The 24,815-nt window shown below is 36.9% G+C and overlaps 1 pseudogene; it reads right to left on the reverse strand.

Annotated features, from left to right (window-relative positions):
- Positions 1-206: 206 nt before the first annotated feature.
- The window catches only part of LOC103124313 (zinc finger CCCH domain-containing protein 15-like), an 84,960-nt pseudogene continuing 60,351 nt past the window's right edge, over positions 207-24,815 (reverse strand).

Raw genomic sequence — 24,815 nt, forward strand, 5'->3', positions numbered from 1 at the left:
TTTGATGTTGTTGTTGTTGTTAGATAGGACAGAGAGAAATGGAGAGAAGAGGGGAAGACAGAGAGAGGGGTAGAGAAAGATAGACACCTGCAGACCTGCTTCACTGCTTGTGAAGTGACTTCCCTGTAGGCGGGGAGCTGGGGACTCCAACTGGGATCCTTATGCTGGTCCTTGTGCTTTGTGCCACATGCACTTAACTTGCTGTGCTACATGCTGTCCTTATAGTAGCACATGCCTATTGGAAATCAAATCTTGGAAAAACAATTACACTTTCTACTTGAGTGAAAGTACATTGACCAATCATTTACACCAGTGACCATTATATTTTCAATTTCTCATGAACTACTCTGAACTTACTATGAGATGTAGCCAAATTCAGAAGACAAGACATATAGAGAATACTTCTTTCTCCTTCTTTCTTTCCTTCTTTCTTCTTTCTTCTTCTTCTTCTTCTTCTTCTTCTTCTTCTTCTTCTTCTTCTTCTTCTTCTTCTTCTTCTTCTTCTTTTCTTCTTCTTCTTCTTCTTCTTTTCTTCTTCTTCTTCTTTTCTTCTTCTTCTTCTTCTTCTCCTTCTCCTTCTCCTTCTCCTTCTTCTTCTTCTTCTTCTTCTTCTTCTTCTTCTTCTTCTTCTTCTTCTTCTTCCTTCTCCTCCTCCTCCTTCTTCTTCTTCTCCTTCTTCTTCTTCTTCTTTCATCATCATCATCATCATCATCATCATCATCATCATCATAATCATGGCAGTGATAAATGCATTTATCACCCACAAGAGAGCATACCCCAAAACTGGCCATATTTGTTGTTTTCAATAGTTTCAAGGAAATCCTTGTATACTACTTGAGATTTTGTTATTTTTCTTTTTTTGCCTCAGCGTGCTTCTTGTTCACTACTTCTTCCAGGATTTTTCTCATCACAGTTATCCGCAGTGTCTTTTTCAAGTTTTTCATCACTTGGATTAATGTAAAGACTTCATTTCCACACTTTCTCTCCAGAATCAAGTCCTGAGAAAATGTGCACTCATCTCCTTTAGCACACTGTCCTTGCTTGAAGAATACACATAGCACAGATTTGGGAGCTGCACCTTCACCTATTTTTTGAGCAGCGACTACAGGTTTGAACAGCTCATTTTACCCTTGTAATTCTTTCTTCTTAGCATCTTCCCTCAATTTCTTTTCAGCTTCACTTTGTCTTACTTGACATGGATTTTACTGACCAATTTAACTTGATGGGTGAAAGCTTTGATAAATTTCTGTTGCTTTGCTCCTTTCTTGTTTTCCAGACCAAAAGTTTTGTCTTCGATAATCTCCTTCTGTTTCTGCTCCATCTTTTTGCTGCCCCCAGCCTGAGTCTGTTTCTTTGGGGGAATAGCAGAGACTGGTGACACCTGTAAATAAGTTTTATGTGTAATTTTATAAAATTTTCATTAATTTATAATCACATTCCAATCTTTATGTGTTTTGAATTTTCAAGTAATTAGTATATTTATACACACACATATAAGTGTTGTACATATATATATATATATATATATATATATAGTCTGAATGTTTCTTCCTTATTTATTATTGTAATTCATTAGCTGTAATTCAGTATGGTTTTTATGTAATGATATAAAAATATTATGTAAGTATGGCACAAATGCTTGATGGGAACATAGAGAAATACTCTTATTTTGAATACAGTAGTAAAAGGAAGTACTGCTATTTTTTCAATGATCTCTTGATGCATAAAAAGCTTTTATCCAGCCAGAATAATGAAATATGAGGACACAAGTAATTATTGATATTACTGGTAACAAAACTAATGTTTGAAATGTTAAGATAAGACTAAATTGTCATGTGATATTCCTTTTAAAAAAGAAATACACATAAACACCCACTTATTATCATGATCACTGGTTGGACATCTATTTTTTTTCCTTCCTTCCTTTCTTTTTCTTTTTCATTTTCATTTTTTTTCTTCAGGGTTATTGCTGTGGCTCAGTGCCTGCACCATGAATCCATTGCTTCTGGAGGCCAATTCTCCCAGTTTGTTGTTACCCTTGTTGTTGTCATTATTATTATTCTTGTCATTGCTGTTGTTGCTATTGGATAGGACAGAGAGAAATCTAGGGATAACGGAGACAAAGACTGGGACAGAAAGATAGACACCTGCAGACCTGCTTTACTACCTGTGAAGCGACCCCTGCCCTTGCAGGTGGGGAGCCAGGGGCTTGAACTGGGATCCATACTCTGGTCCGTGCGCTTCATGCCATGTGCACTTAACCTGCTTCACTACTACCCGACCCTCTTTCTTTCTCTCCCTCTTCCTCCCTTCCTTCCTTCCTTCCTTCCTTCCTTCCTTCCTTCCTTCCTTCCTTCCTTTCTCTCTCTTTCTTCCTTTCTCTCTTTCTCTCTTTCATTTATTTATTTATTTGCAGCCAGCGTTATAGCTGGGGCTCAGAGCCTGTGCAATGATTCTACAACTCCTGGCTACCAGTTTTTCCTCTTTTTTTTCTTTTATTTGATAGGACAGAGACAAATTGAGAGGAGAGGGAGAAGAGAGAGAGAGACAGAAAGACACTTGCAAGGGTCCAGGTGGGGGTGCGCCTGGTTGAGCACATATATTATAGTGCGCAAGAACCCAGGTTCTAGCCCCTAGTTCCCACCTTCAGGGGGAAAGCTTTACAAGTGGTGAAGCAGTGCTGCAGGTGTCTCTTTGTCTCTCTCCCTCTCTATCACCCACTTCCCTCTCAATTTCTGTCTCTATACAACAAATATAGAAAGAAAGAAAGAAAGAAAGAAAGAAAGAAAGAAAGAAAGAAAGAAAGAAAGAAAGAAACTTGTAGTACTTGCTTTGCTGATTCATGAAATGTCCCCCTTAGACTTGGGAAGTGGGGGCTTGAACCCAGGCCTATGTGCATGCTAATACCAGGTGCACCACCCTCTTACCACCTTCTTACCTATCTCTTATAACTGGTAACATTTACCCTTTCATTTCAATCATGAAGAACCATACTCATTTTTCTAACGTCATTCCCTATTTAGTTAGCTTTAAACATCTTTAATATTATGAATTAAACTCTTGTTTCTAAGCAACCAAATCCTATGCACAAAAGAGTTATCCTGAATAATTGAATTAATTCTTAGGTGAATAGTTCTTGGTCAACTTATACTTTAAATAAATTACTATGGTGAATGTCCTGTTAATTACATCTTGTTTCTTACAAGTATCTTTAATGGAAAATGTCATCCATCAGCTACTGTACAATATTTAGATCTAATATAGGTGACCCTGGAATGCAAGAAATGAGAGCATCTATAAGTACATATGTTGTCAATTTGTTAGCATTTTATAGTTTATATAGTGAAAGTTCCCTCAGATTAATATAAACTCCTAATTTAGAGTACAATTCCAGCCGATAATTTCATTTTGTCTTGGGTAGATTTACTACTCTGTATGAATATATATTCTCTCTCTATCCCAGATTTCTGGACTAAGCAAACATACGTAAGTTTCTAAAATTCCAAGGGTTTCCGGAAGAGTTGGCTCATTGTGTGATTGGATGAGCAATTATGTATGAAATTTCATACATGATCAGATCACAGGGGAACTATTTCAGAATCACAGTCAAGTGCCAAGAGAAGTTCCAGGTCCTGGATTGATGATTTGCGTGTAAACACAGTCCAAGGAATATCCAGTCCTGTCTCGGTGGTTTGTATTCTTTATGGCCACAAGTGGAGAAAGGATATTTTTAGGTTATATTTATTTGGGTCGAAGGAACAGTCTATAGATAAGTATAATGCTTATCATCATTTTCTGGTTTGTTAACACAGACATTTTGTTGTAATAGTCAAAGCAGCTTTATGGAGCCAGAATATAGCCCTTAGAGTCTTACATTTCAAAGTGCTATACTGAATTTATTTTATAATTATTATTTTTTGTATACAGATACTCTGCTTCCGCTTGGATCAAGCATGTGTGTAATAATATGGAGCCTGGATGATATTTGAAGTCGGAGCTATTTTTTAGGCTAGGAACTCTGTTCCAGAGTGTATGAGTTTAGAGGAAAGTGGACAGAAGGTTTTGTAACACATGCCCTTATGTTTATAGGCAGCTGACATTTGGTGGCATTTGATGATACCATTTCTACCATAGATTATTGAATCAAATTTATTTTCATATCCTGGATCATCCTTTACTAACAGCGTGTCTTTCAGAGGTTTCCTTAAGCTAACATTCATTTTTTATTTATATTAGGAAATAGTAAACTTTCACTCAGATGTTTTAATGCAGGGGGAAAAAATGTAAGCTCTAAGCACCTATTAGACAGCCAAATGGATAGCAAGAAATTCTATTTGAATTTTGAGATTTTTGCATGCCACAGAGGACAGTGGATTCACTGAACTAATTTTAATTAACTTAACTGTGAAATTTAGAGAACAGGAGGTATGTCTAAATTTACTGTATGCAACAACATCCAACACAGTGTGTAGTGCATGAGTGCCATGCGTGTTGAATTGATTGAATGGCTGACAGAATAGATTCATTTCAAAGGGGAAAAGAGACCTGGATGCACACTGTTGTGCTCAGTTATATGCAGTGGAATGGAATGTATGAGACTAAAATCAGTGGTTCCAGAGTGCTTTTCTCATCACAGAAGTAAAGTACGAATTCCCTGATCCCAGTTTTGATTTCATGTCTAGGAGGTACTTTTTCTTGTCATTATTTTAGATGCAATATGTCATTTTAGATACTTCAAAAAAATAAAAACTTTTGGGGCCAGGTGGTGGTGCACCTGGTTGAGTGTACATGCTACAGTGCTCAAGGACCTGAGTTCGAGCCCCCAGTCCCCACCTGCAAGGGGAAAACTTTGCAAGTGGTGAAGCAGGGCTGCAGGTGTCTCTCTCTGTCTCTCTTCTGATCACCCTCTTCCCTATCAATTTCTGGTAGTCTCTATTTAATAAATAAACAAACATAAAATGATTTAATAAATAAAAATAAAAACTGATTATAGATGGGTAGTGCATAATATATTACCTGCTACAGAAATAGTTAAGTACATAATAAACATCCCTGAAGCATTAAAATGTTCTTCCTGGTAGTAGATCCTCATAGAGTTTTACACATTTATGGAATATATTCTTCTATTCACTCTCCAAAATGGAGTATCACATTGGACTTTGAGTTAATGTATGAAGAATGTACTTTGGAAAAGGGCCACTGTAAGGATGAGTTCATTAAATGATCTTATGACCATTTTGACAAGCACATACTCATCTGTTGTTTGAATTTGGATTTCACTCAAGGTACAGCATATCAAATTCACATTGTGACATATTTAACAAAGCAATGTTACTATTGTCATATTAATAAATTGATTGTACTTCCTCAAGGGAGTTAACATGTTAGTTACATTGCTTTTTAATTAATATGTACTGAGTATAATTTTCTACGTTGGAAATTCCAATGCATCTTAAAGGTTAAATCCTCTCAAACCTTTCAGAACTTCCTCCTATTAGACTTTAAGAATAACACAGTTGGGAGTTGGGCTGTAGCAAAGCGGGTTAAGTGCAGGTGGCGCAAAGCACAAGGACCGGCATAAGGATCCCGGTTCGAACCCCGGCTCCCCACCTGCAGGGGAGTCGCTTCACAGGCGGTGAAGCAGGTCTGCAGGTGTCTATCTTTCTCTCCTCCTCTCTGTCTTCCCCTCCTCTCTCCATTTCTCTCTGTCCTATCCAACAACGACAACAACAATAATAACTACAACAATAATAAAACAACAAGGGCAACAAAAGGGAATAAATAAATAAAATAAATTTTTTTTTAAAAAAAGAATAACACAGTGTGGGAACAACTAGGAATATCAAAGGAGACCACCTGGAACCAAAACAAGACAGGACTAGAACGACTTCAGGGGGACCAAAACAAGACAGGACTAGAACGACATCAGGAACCCACCAAATCACCTGTGAATGCAAACACGTGTGGCTGGTGGACTGAGAGGAGTCTAGGGAGAGATTAAGTGGCTGGTAACAGTCCCTCAATTTATCAGAGACACCACCTCCAGTCTGTTCCACCAACAAGGGGATGGCTAGAGGGAGGAGAGGACTCCCTGGAGACTCTCAAAATCTGGAGCAAGGCAGGGAGGGACACCAGAGGACAGAAATCTAACCAGGAAACTCAGGAGAAGATTTATATCTTGGTGGCATAGCAGTGGGGCTGTGAAAGTTTCTTGGCATAACCACTGGATTATCTCTGCCACACCCTGCTTTATCTCTTGGTCAGGAGTCAGTGATTAAGCTAAGAAGCCTACTTATAGTTTAAAAGTCCTCAGGCTCCCATAACCTACAGGGAAAAAAAAAAAAAAAAAAGCACAAAAGAGGCTTTTAAGCCACTGAGCTCTAAATCAGGGATTAAAGTACTATTGAAACAACTGTTAACTTCCACCACTATGAACCCTTTAATTAGTTTACTTAGACACAAGTCAATCCAGGCAATAGTGATCAGTAATTTGAAAAGTACTGAGAGAGGGAACTCATAACATAATATATAAAATTGTTAAACCAACAAGAAGAAATATTGGAGAAATGAACCAGGACAAGAGTCCCGCTAAAAACTCCCCAAAGGGTGAAGCACAAATTAATGATGTCAACATCCAAACACTAGCTAAGGAAATAATTACAGGAGTGAGTAAAGAATTTGAAATAACTGTAATCAGAAATACAGGAACAACAAATGAGACTCTGGAAGAAAACACTACTTACCTCAAGGTTATTAGAGAGCTGAAAGCTGAAATAGCTGAGCTAAGAAGACAACTAGCTGAACAGGCTAAAATAGTATCAGAACAAAAATAGATGAACTCCAGAGAGGAGTTCAAAAAATAGATGAACTCTAGTAGAGGGGAGAGAGAATAGAATCAATGAGACTGAAGACAGAACTAGCAAGATCAAGGATGAATTAGAGACATCTAAAAAAGAAGTAAGAGATCTCAAACAGAGGTTAAGAGATACTGAGAACAACAACAGAGTCCTATGGAATAACTTCTAAAGAATCAATATACACATTATTGGTTTACCAGAGGAAGAAAGAGATTGAGAGGAAGAAAGCATTCTTCAGGCGATAATACCTGAAAACTTCTCTAGGCTAGACAACATCAAAGACATAAAGATTCAAGAGGTCTAGAGGATCCCAAATAGAATTAACCCAGACTTAAAGTCACCAAGACACATCATATTTAGAATGGAAAAGAATAAGGATAAAGAAAGGATCCTGAAGGCTGCAAGAGAAAATAAAGGGTCATCTACAGAGGAAAACCCATAAGATTAGCAGTGGACTTCTCCACACAAACACTACAGGCCTGAAGAGAAAGGCAAGATATCTATCGAGTGAGATATCAATGAGAAAGGCTTTCAACCAAGAATATTGTCATTCAGACTAGATGGAGGCATAACAACCTTCTCAGACAAGCAACAGTTGAAAGAATCAACTATCACCAAGCCTGCCCTGAAAGAAGTTCTGAAAGGACTCCTATAAACAGTCAGACCACCATAAATAAGCCATATACCAGAACACTCTAAAACTCTACAAGAATGGCGTTAAAATATCTTCAATCTTTGATATCAATAAATGCCAATGGCCTGAATTCACCTATTAAAAGATACAGAGTAGGAAGATGGATCAGAAAATACAACCCAACAATATGCTCTCTACAGGAAACCCACCTAACTCAACAAGACAAACACAGACTTAAAGTGAAAGGATGGAAAACTATCATACAAGCCAATAGCCCACAAAAAGGGGCAGGAATAGCTATTCTCATATCTGACATGATAGACTTTAAAATAGATAAGATTTAAAAAGATAGTAATGGATCACACTTAATGCTCAGAGGATCAGTCAATCAAGAGGACTTAACAATTATTAACATCTACGCACCCAGTGAGAAGCCATCTAAATACATCAAACGTCTACTGAAAGAGCTACAACAATATATTAACAGCAACACAGTCATAGTAGGGGACTTCAGTACCCCACTCTCTCAACCTGACAGATCATCCTGGCAGAAAATCAATAAAGACATAAGAGAGCTAAATGAAGAGATAGATAAACTAGAACTATTGGGCATTTTCAAAGTCATTCATCCCATGAAAATGGAATACACCTTTCACTCAAGTCCACATGGGTCATTCTCAAGGACAGACCATATGTTAGGCCACAAAGACAGCACACTTAACAATCAACAAAAGATTAGTAATAGTCCCAAAATGTGGAAGTTCAACAGTACTCTTCTTAACAACTTCTGGGTCAAAGAGGAAATAAAGGAAGAAATCAAAATGTTTTGAGAGTTCAATGAAAATGAAGACACAAGCTATCAAAATATTTGGGACACAGCAAAGGCAGTACTGAGAGGGAAGTTCATAGCCATCCATACAAGTACACATTAGGAAAAAAGAAAAAGCACAAATAAACAGCCTGATTGCACATCTTAAAGAACTAGAAGAAGAAGAACAAAGGAACCCTAAAGTAACCTGAAGGACAGAAATCACTAAAGTTAGGGCAAAAATCAATAACATTGAAAATAAAAAGATCAACAAAAGTAAATGTTGTTTCTTAGAAAGAGTGAACAAAATAGACAAATGCTTAGCCAGACTCACAAAACAAAAATGGGAGAAGGCCCATATAAATCGGACCGTATATGAAAGTGAATGTATCACAACAGACACTGCAGAAATTCAACATATCATTCGAGGCTTCTATGAACAACTATATGCTACCAAGCTAGAGAACCTGGAAGAAACAGATGATTTCCTAGATATCTACAAACTTCCAAAGTTAAGTAAAGAGGAAGTAGATAACATTAACAGTCCCATCACAGCTTATTAAATTGAAACAGTTATCAAAAATTTTCCCAAAAATAAAAGTCCTGGACCAGATGGTTTTACAAATGAATTCTACAAAACCTCCAAAGAACTACTACCTCTACTTTTAAAAGTCTTCCAGAAGATTGAAGACACTGGAATACTCCCAGCTTCTATGAAGCCAACATCACTCTAATACCAAAAGCAGACAGGGCCACAACCAAAAAAGAAAACTACAGACCAATATCTCTGATAAACATAAATAAACATAAATGAACAAAATTCTAGCCAACCAGATACAGCAGCATATTAAAAAGATTGTTCATCATGACCAAGTGGGGTTTATCCCAGGCATGCAAGGTTGATTTAATATAAGTTAATCAATCAACATGATCCACCACATCAACAAAAGCAAGACCAAAAACACTTGTTCATATCAATAGATGCAGAGAAAACCTTTGACAAAATACAACATGCCTTTATGATCAAAACACTACAAAAAATGGGAATAGATGGAAGATTCCCGAAGATGGTGGAGTCTAAATATAGCAAACCTACAGCCAACATCATACTCAATGGTAAAATACTGGAAACATTTCCACTCAGATCAGGTACTAGATGGGGCTGCCCACTGTCACCATTACTATTCAACATAGTGAAAAAATGCTCCAAGTCTCTGATTGTCAGAGAAATACAAATAAAGACAACAATGAGATACCACTTCACTCCTGTGAGAATGTCATACATCTGAAAAGGTAACAGCAGCAAATGCTGGAGAGGGTGTGTGGTCAAAGGAACCCTCCTACACTGCTGATGAGAATGTTAGTTGGTCCAACCTCTGTAGAGAACAGTCTAGAGAACTCTCAGAAAGCTAGAAATGGACCTACCCTATGATCCTGCAATTCGTCTCTTGGGGATATATCCTAAAGAACCCAACACACCCATCCAAAAAGATCTGTTTATACATATGCTCTGGGCAGCACAATTTGTAATAGCCAAAACCTGGAAGCAACCCAGGTGTCCAATAACAGATGAGTGGCTGAGCAAGTTGTGGTATATATATAATGGAATACTACTCAGCTATAAAAAATGGTGACTTCACAGTTTTCAGCTGATCTTGGATGGACCTTGAAAATTTCATTTTAGGTGAAATAAGTCAGATACAGAAGGGTGAATATGGGATGATCTCACTGTCAGGCAGAAGTTGAAAAACAAGATCAGAAAAGAAAACACAAGTAGAACCCGAACTGGAATTGACATGTTGCACCAAAGTAAAAGACCCTGGGGTAGGTGGGTGGGGAGAATAAAGATCCAAGAAGGATGACAGAAGACCTAGTGGGAGTTTTATTATTATATCGAAAACTGGGAAATGTTGTGCATGTACAAACTATTGTATTTACTGTTGAATGTAAAACATTAATTCCCCAATAAAGAAATTAAAAAAAAAAGAATAACACAGTCCATCCAAGATAGGCTGAAAACGGTGAAGTCACCATTTTTTATAGCTGAGTAGTATTCCATTGTATAGCCTACTTGATAGAGTGCATGCTTTGCCACACACAACCTAGAGGCCTCAAATCACAAGGGAGATATATGGCTTTGGAAGAATCTCTAGTGTTGTACCCAACCCCACAAACACACATCATCTTTCTCTGGAAAAAAAAAAAATAGGCAGGGAAAAAAAAAAAGATCCCTACAGGATATTTCCAGAAATTTTCACATGGAGACAAAATGAGGGAGAACATACTCTCAACAAATAAAGCAAGGAAGGCTATTAAAGGAAAGGAACTTTATTTTTTTTAATGTCTCAGTTTTTGGATATATGTTATCCTTGAAGATAAGAATTTATCTGGAATTTGTAACTGTGGAGAAAGCATCATGCCAGGTGACAGTTCTAAGTTCACAAATTGATTGGTATTTCTTTCTTTTTTTTATTTACTTATGTAAGAAAGGAAACATTAACAAAACCATAGGATAGGAGGGGTACAACTCCACACAATTCCCACCAACCAATCTCCATATCCCATCCCCTCTCCTGATAGCTTTCCCATTCTCTATCCCTATTTCTATGGAAGTGGTTTCCAAGTAGGAATATCTTATATCAGTGTGATTCTTCTGTATCCAATTTCTTGGCTGGGTCTTGACTCACTACTTACAGAGAATTCCTAGAGGGAAAGGTATACTTTGGGAAATTTCACTGCTTGCAAATCTCGGGTTTTTCCAACACCCTTCAAAGAATCTTTCCTTTCACTTCACATAGAAGATTGAATTCATTATTCTACTTACTACTGCAAGAAATACAAAAATCTTACACATATTTTTACTTTACACATGCATTGAATTTTCTATGTAAACGTCATTTTTCTACAGTGCTTTAGACATACTTCCACTTGATCCTTATCAAATACCAGTGCCATCCCACTTAAAATCTTTTCTTTAGTATATAAATATATTCAAAGTTCTCCATACTCTCAAAATCCTCCTTGATTCCATATGCTTTTATTATTCAAACATCATATCTTACTTCCCTTTGACAAGAAAATTACTTAAAATTTTCATTTCTTCCCCTTTTCACTTGCTTCTCAGTCTAGTGAAATCCAAAACTTCTTTCACCTGTCCTGACATCTTTGTTTAGAAACTGTCCCTATATAGCTAAATCCAAAATATAGCTTTCAACATTGGCCCAACTTAATTATCACTGGTGACTGAAAGTTTATCCATGAGCTTTTCACACACTGAAGCTTTCAGATAATCATTTTCCTAGTTGTCAGCCACAATTGGTACTGCATGTTCTTCTAGCTGGTAATCAAATATTAAAAGGAAAGGATTTTCAAGGCTAAAGAGACAAAGGCGAGAGGAAGTGTATCATGACACCAAAGCTGGCAAAGCAGGTTCACTAGGCAGGTAAGTTGACTTGCCAGCCCAAATTCTCAACTTTATGTATCTAGTTTAAACTTCTGCTGTGAACTTTAATAAACTAGATACTTCACTCTTTATGCTTCCTTTGTTCTTTATTTAGTCCCCTACTTATAAGCCACCCCCTAGTATCACATATTTCATTTCTTAAATAGTATTTAAATATGACTTCCCCTCTTCAATACAGTCATCATGAAAGGACAGGTAAACACAAACTATTACTTGGGATATTGTAGTAGATTCCTAACTTGTTCTACTATATGCATTCTCACCTCCTCATATTCTGTCTTGTAGGTTATCATTGAATTGGCTTTAATAGTTCAAAACCCTTCAAAAATAAAAAGGGTAGGAGCAGAAGATAGCTCACCTGAAAGGCTTTGTCTTGCAAGTAGCCTAAAACTTCAAGCCCTGGTACCACATAGGGATGTCTTACTACAGAGGAAACTGGTGCTGTAGTGTCTTTCCCTCTCTTTCAGCAACGGCTCCCACCCAACCACACCCCCCCCCCCACACACAATTGTGATAGCTTCTCTGTCTCTCTGGAATAATAATAATAATAAAACAAAACATTGGCACTTGAATGGTGAAATTTCTTATGGTCACATCTCCAATGCTGCAAAATAATTAAATAAAATGAAATTGGGCACAGTTTCAAGGTTCTGACAAAAAAAAAAAAGTGGCATGATTAAATAAGCTTTGGTAAAATTACTTAACTGTCTGAGGATCAACTTTCAGAAATAAAAAGATCATACTAGAATTCTGCAGTAAATCAGCTACAATGCATTGTCAGTGACTAGTGTAGTTATTGTGAGGATAATAAAACACTAAAGTGAAATAAATGTGCTTTCTTGTTTACACAGAAGAGATAAGATAAATAACAATCCAGACCAACCAAAAGCATGTTCAGATGTCATCTAAACAATTTATAAAGTTAATAATAGTGAAATGGAGATTATATGAGCAGTCTCATTTGGAGGGAAAATCTGGTTCTTAAGAAAAATATGCAGGTAAGACTAGTATTACCAAATGCTGCATAACTAGTTCTAGGAAAATATTAGATAGACTTAGTTCTTAATAGTAAATTTATCAAAACTAATATAGTACTGAGGTGAGACACCAGATTACAAAATTCTGAATAAGCCACAAGGAAATAGCAATATATATATATATATATATATATATATTTTTTTTTTTTAAAGAATCTATTAGTAATTCTAAATCAATGAAGATATATAGTTGCAGACCAAGGACAGAAGTTTAGCCAAGATATTTAAACATAATTTTATTGAAATGGAAAATAATTTCTTATATATTTTAAGTACTTTTCATCATACCATAATTACATTTCTTATATATGTGTAATGCATATGGCTATAATTTAACTCAGAAATGTAAAATACTTCCCTGTTTTATAGAATATTTTTCTCAGGATGTGTTAAATCAGGAACAATTTTCAGGGAACATGACTTTTTCACCTTCACAAATTATAAAGGAAATATACTTTCTTGGGTGCTATCCAATATGATTAAGGTAATGAAATGTAATATCTGTGAGAACATCTACTTTCCTTTCCCTATTACTTTGTATTTTCTGAACCTTTGGCACTCGTCAAAAGTGTTTGCAATCATCTGGTGACAGAATATTTTTCAAAAAAATTAATAACAGACCATTAACTAAGATAATCCTTTGTCTTAGTTGTACACTGTATAACCTCACTTTTATTCAGGTAATCACTTTTTCCTAAATCATGTTAGAATAATTCATACTAACTTTTCCCTAAAGTTCATCATGGTAAATTTGACATTTTAAATCTCACTATTGTTATTTTAATGTGAGTACAGAAAAATCGTTATAATTTCCCCTGTGCAATAGAAATTGATGACTGAACCTAATAGCTATTTTATTGTTCTCCCAGAGCAAAAAGAAGGCTTAAGTTTTGGATAGGCTCATGAACATCCAAGTCAAATTTTTTACTCCTCAAATGTTTTTGTTCAAAATAATTGACTTGTGGTATGTGGCTAATTACAGGATATGGGACCAGTAGAAATGACCTTGTGGATGTTTCTTTTATAAGATGTATTTTTCTTATTTCCATAGATAGGTAGATAGACAGATTCATGATAGAAGATAGATGATAGATATGTAGAAAATAGATGATAGATAGATAGATATAGATAGATATGTAGATAGACAGACATATGACATACAGACCAGAGAAACATTATGTATGCAACACCAGGGATTGAATTCCGAACTTTACATTTGCAGGTGTAATTGCTCTGCCATTAAGTTATCTCTCAGAGCACTTGTGAATGACTTTTAAAATATCTTTAGAGGCTGGGAAGTGATGCACTTGGTTGAATGCACATCTTACTATGTGCAGAGCCCCCAAGGATTAAGCTGCTAGTCTCCACCTGCAGGGATCAAGCTTTGCAAGCAGTGGAAAAGAGTTGTTGGTGTGTCCATTTCTCTCTCCCTTTTATCTTCCTCTCCCCTCTTGATTTTTCTCTGTCTCTATCAAAGAAAGGAAGAAAGAAAGTAGGAAGAGAAAAAGAAAATAAAAGAAAGGAGGAAAAGAAAGAATAAGAAGGGAACAGAAAATAGTGCTTTAATTGACATTTGTCTAATGATTTTTTTCTTCTTTAGATGCCTCAGATTTACTGCTTAAAATGAGAATTTGTTTTTATAGTTTTGCTATTATTATGCACACAAAAAACAAAGGTTTATATTTGGGAATTCCAGTAATCACCTGGAAAGAGCAGCATCCTTTAAGACGTTGAGGAACAATGCTGACATGGTATCTCTTAATTATTCACCACTAAATTTTTTGCAATAATAGATAAATTTTAATTTACTTAAACTGCTATGCTTGGTATTTACAGATTATGAATAAATCTCAAATGAAGCATCATTATTACCATGAAATTTTAAAGCAAGCTATCAAACAGATTAATGAGACTTTGAAGCAAATAACTGACTGCAGTCCTATTATATTTCTGTCATTAATACAATAGCCATATTTTAACACTTTCTTCAAAAGTTTTTTTAAAGCGTTATATCAGAGCAAAATACTCTGGGAGAAGTGGAATGGGAAGCAGTTGGGGGAGTACTAGTGCATGATGGTGGAAAATGACCTAAGTTGGGGGTGAGAAATATTTATAAACACTATCAGAGAGACGAGAAATTGTATCCATATGCCAACAGTTTTACTGTAAACCATTACTCCCTCAACAAAATGATAAAATGGTTTTTTAAAATTTTTTATTTAAGAAAGGATTAATTAACAAAACCATAGGGTAGGAGGGGTACAATTCCATACAATTGCCACCACCCAATCTCCATTTCCCAACCCCTCCCCTGATAGCTTTCCCATTCTCTATCCCTCTGGGAGCATGGACCCAGAATAATTGTGGATTGCAGAAGGTAAAAGGTCTGGCTTCTGTAATTGCTGCCCCACTGAACATGGGCGTTGACTGGTCAGTCCACACTCTCAGTATGCCTCTCTCTTTCCCTAGTAGGGTAGGTCTCTGGGGAAGCAGAGCTCCAGGACACATTGGTGGGGTCTTCAGTCTAGGGAAGCCTGGCCGGCATCCTGATGGCATCTGGAACCTGGTGACTGAAAAGAGAGTTAACATACGAAGCCAAGCAATTTGTTGAGCAATCATGGACCCAAAGCTTGGAACAGTGGAGAGGAAATGTTAGGGGGGTACTCACTGCAAACTCTAGTGCACTTCTGCTTTCAGGCATATATTTTGCAGTAGTTTACGGATACGTGTGAACATATGCTCTCTCTCACAGAAACTGGTGTATATCTAGGTTTTGGGACTTTGTTAGAAAGTGAACCACCTGAATGTAAATTGGTACAGCCTCTGTGGAGAGCAGTCTGGAAAACTCTCAGAAGGCTAGACATGGACCTTCCATATGATCCAGTAATTCCTCTCCTGGGGTTATACCCCAAGGACTCCATAACACCCAACCAAAAAGAGGTGTGTACTCCTATGTTCATAGCAGCACAATTCATAATAGCTAAAACCTGGAAGCAACCCAGGTGCCCAACACCAGATGAGTGGCTGAGAAAGCTGTGGTATATATACACAATGGAATACTATGCAGCTATCAAGAACAATGAACCCACCTTCTCTGACCCATCTTGGACAGAGCTAGAAGGAATTCTGTTAAGTGAACTAAGTCAGAAAGATAAAAATGATTATGGGATGATCCCACTCATCAACAGAAGCTGACTAAGAAGATCTGAAAGGGAAACTAAAAGCAGGACCTGATCAAATTATAAGTAGGGCACCAAAGTAAAAACCCAGTGGTGAGGGGTAGACATGCAGTTTCCTGGGCCAGTGGGGGGGGGTGGGAGTGGGCGGGAGGGATGGGTCACAGTCCTTTGGTGGTGTGAATGGTGTTTATGTACACTCCTAGCAAAATGTAGACATATAAATCAGTAGTTAATTAATATGAGAGGGGGAAAATCAATTGTATGTCTCAAAGTTTCTCAAAAGACAAACTGAATCTTTTTAATATATAGGCTATGTATTTGATATGCGGACTCTCTCAAAAGCCTAGACCAAGTAGATTAGAAGCATCCAATAGCACAGCTATATACAAGATACTGGATACTGTACAGCAAACCATAACAAAGGGACTTTTCAAAGTTAACCCAATTAACAAATAATGTGATGATAACATTAACTATCCATTGTCTTTTTGAACCCTAAGACAGCAGGAACCTCACATCTCCACTATAGAGCCCATACTTCCCCCAGTCCTGGAACCCTTGGATAGGGCTCACTTTCCCATATGCATCTCCCAATCCAAACCAAATAATATTGCATCCGCCGATGACAACCTAACCAACGCAACGTTTGCCACCTCAACATGCTTCACCTCAGACTGTATCCAGAGACTTCATGTGTGGAATGACAACCCTTCAGCTTCATTACTTGGGTGAGACCTTTCCTTTTATAGTATACTCTAATTTCATCTCAGGTAGTTAACTTTCTAACAAAGTCCCATAATCTAGATATACACCAGTTTCTGTGAGAGAGAGCTTATGTGCACACGTATCCATAAACTACTGCAAAATATATACCTGAAAGCAGAAGTACACTAGAGTTTGCAGTGAGTACCCCCCTAACACTTCCTCTCCACTATTCCAAGCTTTGGGTCCATGATTGCTCAACAAATTGTTTGGCTTCATATGTTAACTCTCTTTTCAATCACCAGATTCCAGATGCCATCAGGATGCTAGCCAGACTTCCCTGGATTGAAGACCCCACCAATGTGTTCTGGAGCTCAGCTTCCCCAGAGACACACCTTACTAGGGAAAGAGAGAGGCAGACTGGGAGTATGGACTGACCAGTCAACGCCCATGTTCAGTGGGGCAGCAATTACAGAAGCCAGACCTTCTACCTTCTGCAACCCTCAACGACCCTGGGTCCATGCTCCCAGAGGGCTAGAGAATGGGAAAGCTATCATGGGAGGGGGTGGGTTATGGGGATTGGGTGGTGGGAATTGTGTGGAGCTGTACCCCTCCTACCTTATGTTTTTGTTCATTAATCCTTTCTTAAATAAAAAATTAAATTAAAACAAATTAACAAATAAACAAACTTCCATACCAAAAAAAAATTAACAAATAAACAAACTTCCATACCAAAAAAAAAAAAAAAAAAAAGAAAGTGAACCACCTGAGATGGAATTAGAGTATACTATGAAAGGAAAGGTCTCACTCGAGTAATGAAGCTGAAGGGTTGTCATTCCACACGTGAAGTCTCTGGACACAGTCTGAAGTGAAGCATGTTGAGGTGGCAATCATTGTGTTGGTTAGGTTGTGATCGGCAGATGCAATATTATTTGATATGGATTGGGAGAGGCATATGGGAAAGTGGGCCCTATCCAAGGGTTCCAGGACTGGGAGAAGTAGAGGCTCTATAGTGGAGATGTGAGGTTCCTGCTGTCTTAGGGTTCAAAAAGACAATCGATAGTTAATGTTATCATCACATTGTTTGGTAATTGGGTTAACTTTGAAAAGTCCGTTTGTTAGGGTTTGCTGTACAGTACCCAGTATCTTGTATAAAGCTGTGCTATTGGTTGCTTCTGATCTACTTGGTCTAGGCTTTTGAGAGAGTCTCATGTCAATTACACAGCCTATATATTGAAAAGATTCAGTTTGTGTTTTGAAAAACTTCGAGACATACAATTGATTTTCCCCCTCTCGTATTAATTAACTAGTGATTTATATGACTACATTTTACTAGGAGTGTACATAAACACCATTCCCACCACCAAAAGACTGTGACCCATCCCTCCCACTGACTCTCACTACCCACTGGCCCAGGAAGCTGCATGTCTACCCCTCACCACAGGGTTTTTACTTTGGTGCCCTACTTACAATTTGGTCAGGTCCTGCTTTTAGTTTCTCTTTCAGATCTTCTTAGTCAGCTTCTGTTGATGAGTGGGATCATCCCATACTCATCTTTATCTTTCTGACTTAGCTCACTTAACAGAATTCCTTCTAGCTCTGTCCAAGATGGGTCAGCGAAGGTGGGTTCATTGTTCTTGATAGCTGCATAGTATTCCATTGTGTATATATACCACAGCTTTCTCAGCCACTCATCTGTTGTTGGGCACCTGGGTTGCTTCCAGGTTTTAGCTATTATGAATTGTGCTGCTATGAACATAGGAGTACACACCTCTTTTTGGTTGGGTGTGATAAAATGGTTTTTAAATATTAAATTCTATAAGAAAAATATGCAATCATTGAGGAATTATGACCGTATAACCTGTACCCATCTATAGACTCATAGTGTATCAGAATATTATATGAAGTAAGACTTAGGCTTTAACTATTTGAAGATAAATATTGTAATTGCTTCCCAACACTGTCAGCTGAGTTTGCCTATTTTTGTAAAGCATATGTTACAATCATTTATATATAGCCTTCTGTTTCTCAGGGAGTAGCTCTGACTTTTTCACTCAATACTATGCTGATGAGATTTACGTGTTTTCAAATAGCAGTTGATTATACTCTTCTGTAGTTCCTCATTGTGTGGAAGCCATTTAGTCAATATCTTGAAGGGAGAATTTCCTATATAGTTGCAGGGATTATGATAATAGTGAGCTTATAACTTTCAACATCTTTCAGAAATGCTTAGTTGATGAGAGTCACCATTTACAGAGATCTCATGTTTCTCTAAGGAACCATGCATAGGTTGATATGAAAGTGAATGAAAGTCTGAAGGCTTGGTTCTGACAATAAGATAACAACCAACAGGCACTTTGGGGATTTTCATACCATTCCCCTTCCTTTACCCCAAGATTGGTTGAGTACGTATCAAACTTACAACATAACACAAATGAATCTACAATATCTCTCCTAAGAATTTAGCCAAAGGACACAAAAATAGCTATATGAAGAGATCTATGTACACTTATGTTCATAGCACCAGTATTTTTTAATAGCTCAAGTTTGGAAACAACCCAAATTTCCAAGGACAGATGATTGATTAAGAATGTTTGGTATATAAACACATGAAGTACTATTCAGTTTTTAGAAAAGATGAAATCTCTTTGGCCTTATCTTGGATGGAGATTTAAGGGATCATGCTAAGTAAATTAAACCAGAGGGATAAATACAGCATTACCTTACTCAAATGTGAAACTTAAGAAATAAAGGAGAAGATGAAAACATAGGGTTGAATTTAAACTAGCTGTAATTTTTGGTTGCAAAACTAGAAACGTTTTTGGTTGGTTTTTTTTTTTTTTTTTTGCCTCCAGGGTTATTACTGGGGCTCAGTACCAATCCACTAATCATGTAGGTTATTTTTTTCCCTTTTGTTGCCCTTGTTGTTGTTATTATTACTGTTGTTATTGGTATCACTGTTGTTGGATAATACAGAGAGAAATGGAGAGAAGAGGGAAAACAGAGATGGGGAGAGAAAGATAGATACCTGCAGATCCACTTCACTAATTGTGAAGGGGCCCTGCAGCAGGCTGGGAGCTGGGGACTTAAACCGGGATTCTTAGGCTGGTCCTTGGCCTTTGTGCCATGTGCACTTAACCCACTGTGCTACTGCCCAACCCCCAAAACTAAAAACTTTAAAGGGGGTATGCAGGAGATGGGTCAGAGAACATTGGGGACATAATTCAGGATGGTGAAGGAGGACTTATATAGGAGATGGGAGTGGTTTGCAAATACATATCATAGGAAGATAAGAATTTTTGCTCATGCAATATTTTTTTTTACCCTGAGTCAATTTTTAAAATTTATGATTAATAGTGGTTTACAAAATTATAAGATTATAGGGCATATTTCTACACCACACCTACTGCCAGATTTTTGTGTCCCCACCATCATGACAAATATCTTGTAAATCATTGTTATCTTTAATAAGGTGATTTGGAAATTAGAAACAATTGAAGCACTTACTTAGTTCCAATAATCTAAATATTAAGCGGGCTCTTATTAGTTAAATTGGTGGTCCATTTATTATAGTTACTTATTTAAATAGCAAGAATAATGTGGATGGTGTGCTGTTAATTTCCAAGTACATGATACAGATGTGGAAACATCTGGAACTAGGTTTACAAAGGTAAACCTATGAAAAGTTTCTCACGCTAAATCTGTTTGCTTTGTGATGGTCATAAAAAGTAAATAATCACAAGAATATTTATAATAAATTTAAATCTCATAAGGGGTTTTCATTTCATATCATTTACTTTCTAAAATATGGCTTTGAAAATGCTCATTTTATCTCTACTTAAAAAAATATTGTGGTGACCAGGTGGTGGTGTACCTGGTTAAGTGCTCACATTACAGTGTGCAAGGACCCAGGTTCAAGCCCCTGCTCCCACCTGTAGGGGGAAAGCTTCTTAAGTGGTGAAGCAAGGCTGCAGGTGTCTGTCTCTCTGTCCATCTTTCCCTTTCTAACTCCTCCCCCCTGTCAATTTCTCTGTGTTTACATCCAATAATAAATAAATAAATAAAAGAAACCATTAAAGATATTGCCACCTAGGTTTATTGCCACTAGGGTTGTTATGCCTGCATAACATATTCAACACTCCTGGTGGCCAACTTTCTTTCTTTTTTTTTTTTCTTTTTACTTTCTCTTTTGCTTTTTAAAATAAAAACCAAAATAAATAAAATAAGATGACCAGAAAGGACTGTAGAGAATAATAGACACAAAGGAAGATACATGTAGCATTGCTTCATGTCTCATGAAGCTTCTACCCTGAAAGTGGGGAGTGGGAGCTTGAACCTGGTCTCTTGCACATAGTAATGTGTCTGCTCTACTGGGTGTACCACCAGTTTCCCTTTATCTCCATTAGGAAGTTTAAGTTCATAAAGTTTATGTTTCACATTAATAAAAAGAGGTATTCAATTTATGGTTCTTCCCTTAGTTCAGAACTCGTTTCCCTACAGTATGTAAGTATAATTGGTATGGTATGGCATACTGTGGCATGGTATAAATTTAGTAAGTTAGTACAGTACAGTATAGTAATATAGTATACTGTGCTTATAGAAGGTTTATTTCCTGGGGCTGGGTGGTGGTGCACCTGGTTGAATGCATATGTTACAATGTGCAAGCACCTGTGTTTGAGCCCTCAGTCCCCAACTGCAGGGTGAAAGCTTCACAAGGGGTGTAGCAGTGCTGCAGGTGTCTCTTTCTCTCTCTCCCTTTCTATACTCCCCCTTTACTCTCAATTTATGGCTGTCTCTATCAAATAAATAAACATAATAATTTTTTTAGAAAAAGGAGGTTTATTTCCCTGGTTTTCATTTTCTACGCAGAGACACATACAGTACTGCATTAGCTCTCAAACTGCAGTCTGGATTCCTTCAGATAGCTTAGACTTACAGAATCCATAAACTTAAAACTATTTTTAGAATAGTAAGTTGGCATTTACTTTACTTTATTTTTTAAACTTTATTATAGGGTGGTTTAATGCTTTACAGTGCAGTTATTGTCACATACATAAAATTTCATTATGCACCCGGCCCCCACAGCTCACTCCCACCCCTCCTTACATCCCTTTTCCCCAGAGTTCCTTGCTTTGATGCAATACATCATTCCCAGTTCATATTTCACTTTGTTTTCTTGCATCTTGATTTTAATTCTTAGGTCCAACTTATAAATGAGATCATTTGAAATTTGTCTCTCCTTTTTTGGCTTATCTTACTTAATATGATGTCTTCCAGGGTCATCTAAGATGATGCAAAGGTGATAGCTTCATTGTTTTTAACAGCTGATCCTATTGTGGATTTGTACCACAAATTTTTTAGCTACTCATCTGTCACAGGACATCTGGGTTGCTTCCAAGTTTTGGCAGTTACAAATTATGCTGCTATGATCATGGGTATATGTAGATCTCTTCTGATGGATGTTTCTTTTGGATAAATCCCTAGGAGAGATATTGTTGGGTCATATGGCTGGTCTATTTCTAGTGTTTTGCGAAATCTCCAGACTGCCTTCCACAAAGGCTGGACCTATTCACACTCACACAAGCAAGGCAGGAGTGACCCTTTTTTCTGCATCCTTTCCAACATTTGTTGGTGCTGTCTTTTCTAATACATGGCATTTTAACAGGTTTTACTTCATTTTTTAAAATAGACAGTAGATTCTTTCTAGAAACTACCTGACACACATTGAAAATGCCTGTTTTTTTATTATTACATAAAGCTCCAGATCCATTTAGGAAAATGTTTAAAAATGTTCCCTCTAAAATTATTTTTGTTTAATAGAAGTCAAGCTACTTTTTGTAAGCTATGTAGTTTAAGATTTGATGGATTTTTATCTTAATGATTAAAATAATTTAAAAGGTTTCTCAGTTTTAAACTTTTGACATGTTATCAATGGATATAACCTAACTGGATACAAATCCCTTTGGGAGTAACTTGCAGTTTTCAAAATCTAAAGCATTCCTGAAACTAAATGTTTGAGAAATGCTAACCTGTTCAATATACCAATTCTTTATTACCATGAAATAAAATAGGCATAATTATGGGGCTAGGTGGTTGCGCACCTGCCTGAGCACACATTACAGTGTATGAGGACCCAGGTTCAAGCACCTGGCTCCCACCTGCAGGGGGAATGTTTCACAACCAGTGAAGCAGTCTTACAGGTGTCTGTCTCTCTTCCTCTCTATCTTCTTATTTTCCCTTCCCTTCTCAGTTTCTTTCTGCCCTGTCAAATAAGTTAATAAATAAAATTAGAAAATAAGATTTTAAAAACTTATTTAAAACAAATGGTATGATTAATTAGATCTTTAGGTTACATCGCTAGACTTATTTTCCTCTGTGTCTGATTTCTGGATTAATTTAATTAAAAAAAAAAAAAGGTGGTCTGGGAGGTGGCACAGTGGATAAAGTGTTGAACTCTCAAGCTATGAGGTCCCGAGTTCAATCCCTGACAGCACATGTACCAGAGTGATGTCTGGTTCTTTCTCTTTCTTCTCCTATCCCTCTCATTACTAAAAAAATAATAAAATGTTAAAAAAAAAAAAGCAGTATGCAGTTATCGATCACCTCTTCTGAAACTCATATGATTAAGATATATGAACAGGGGCTGGGTGATGGTGTACCTTTTTGAACATTCATGTTACTATGAGTCAGAACCCAGGTTCTAGCCTCTGGTTCCACTTAATAAAGGAAAAGCTTCAAAAGTGTTGAAGCAGTACTGCAGTCCTCTCTCTTTCTCTCCTTATCTATCTGTCTATCATCTATCTATCTATCTATCTATCTATCTATCTATCTATCTATCTATCTATTGTCTATCTATCTATCTCACTTCATTTTCTCCTTTCATCTCAGTTTCTATCTTAACCCAATAAGTGAATGAAAGTTTTTAAAATAAATAAAATGTTTTTTTAAAGATATACGAACAATGTGTATTTCTGTCTTTCTAACATTTGTATATTAGATTTGTTTTGGGGGCCTAATTATTTGTATTTTTAGGTAAAATATAAATATTGGTGTGATCTAGCAGGTCATTCACCTGGTATAGAACATGCATATCCATATTATAGTGCCTGGATTAAAGCCCCTAGTTGCCACAGAGGAGTACCTGCAGTGAAAGGGGTAAACTTTGCAAATGGTGGAGTTGTATTTTAGTCCCTCTGTCTCTCTCTCTCTCTCTCTGTTCCTCTCTTCCACCATCCCCCCACCTTCAGTCATTGGTGCTCTGTGCCTGCACTATGAATCCACTGCTCCTGGAGCCCATTCCCCCTCCCCCATTTAATTTGATAGGACAAAGAGAAACTGAGAGGGGAAGGGGAGATAGGGAGAAAGAAAGATAAACACTTGCAGACCTGCTTCACTCTTTGTGAGGCTTCCTTCCTGCAGGTGTGGAGCTGGAGGTTTAAACCCGGGTCTTTGGGCAGGTTCTTTAGCTTAATACTACGTGAATTTAACTGGGTCTGCAGATCTGTGCCTTTCCTTCTCTCTCTGCCTCCCTTTTCCCCACTCTATTTCCTTCTATTTCTTATACTCAGTGTAGACGAGAGAAAATTGTTGCTGGGTACAGTGGAAGTTGTGTAAGAACTAAGCCCTAGAGAAAAATGAGTTTAAAAAATAAATATAAGCAAATAAATAAATAGTGCGCTGACTTAATGTCTTTCTGGCTATATAATAACATGTTTTATTTTAAATAAAACAAATTTATATGATTATTTTATTATATTAAATAATATTCCTTTTTTGTTATCTTGGGTACAAGAATATACTTCATAGATAAACATAAAACTACTCTTAAGAATTGCATTTCTAAATATAAACTCTACAACACAAAGAAAGCTAATTAAAATATAATTTGTCAAGTATGCATGCAATTTAATAGTAAGTTTAAAAATAAACTAGTTATCTATTTGGAGAATAATTTTTTTAATTAATTTATTTTTTTCTTTTTTATTTAAGAAAGGATTAATTAACAAAACCATAGGGTAGGAGGGGTACAACTCCACACAATTCCCACCACCCAATCTCCATATCCCACCCCCTCCCCTGATAGCTTTCCCATTCTCTATCCCTCTGGGAGCATGGACCCAGGGTCATTATGGAGA

Source organism: Erinaceus europaeus, chromosome 1 (assembly GCF_950295315.1).
Source record: "Erinaceus europaeus chromosome 1, mEriEur2.1, whole genome shotgun sequence".
Classification (NCBI taxonomy): Eukaryota; Metazoa; Chordata; class Mammalia; order Eulipotyphla; family Erinaceidae; genus Erinaceus; species Erinaceus europaeus.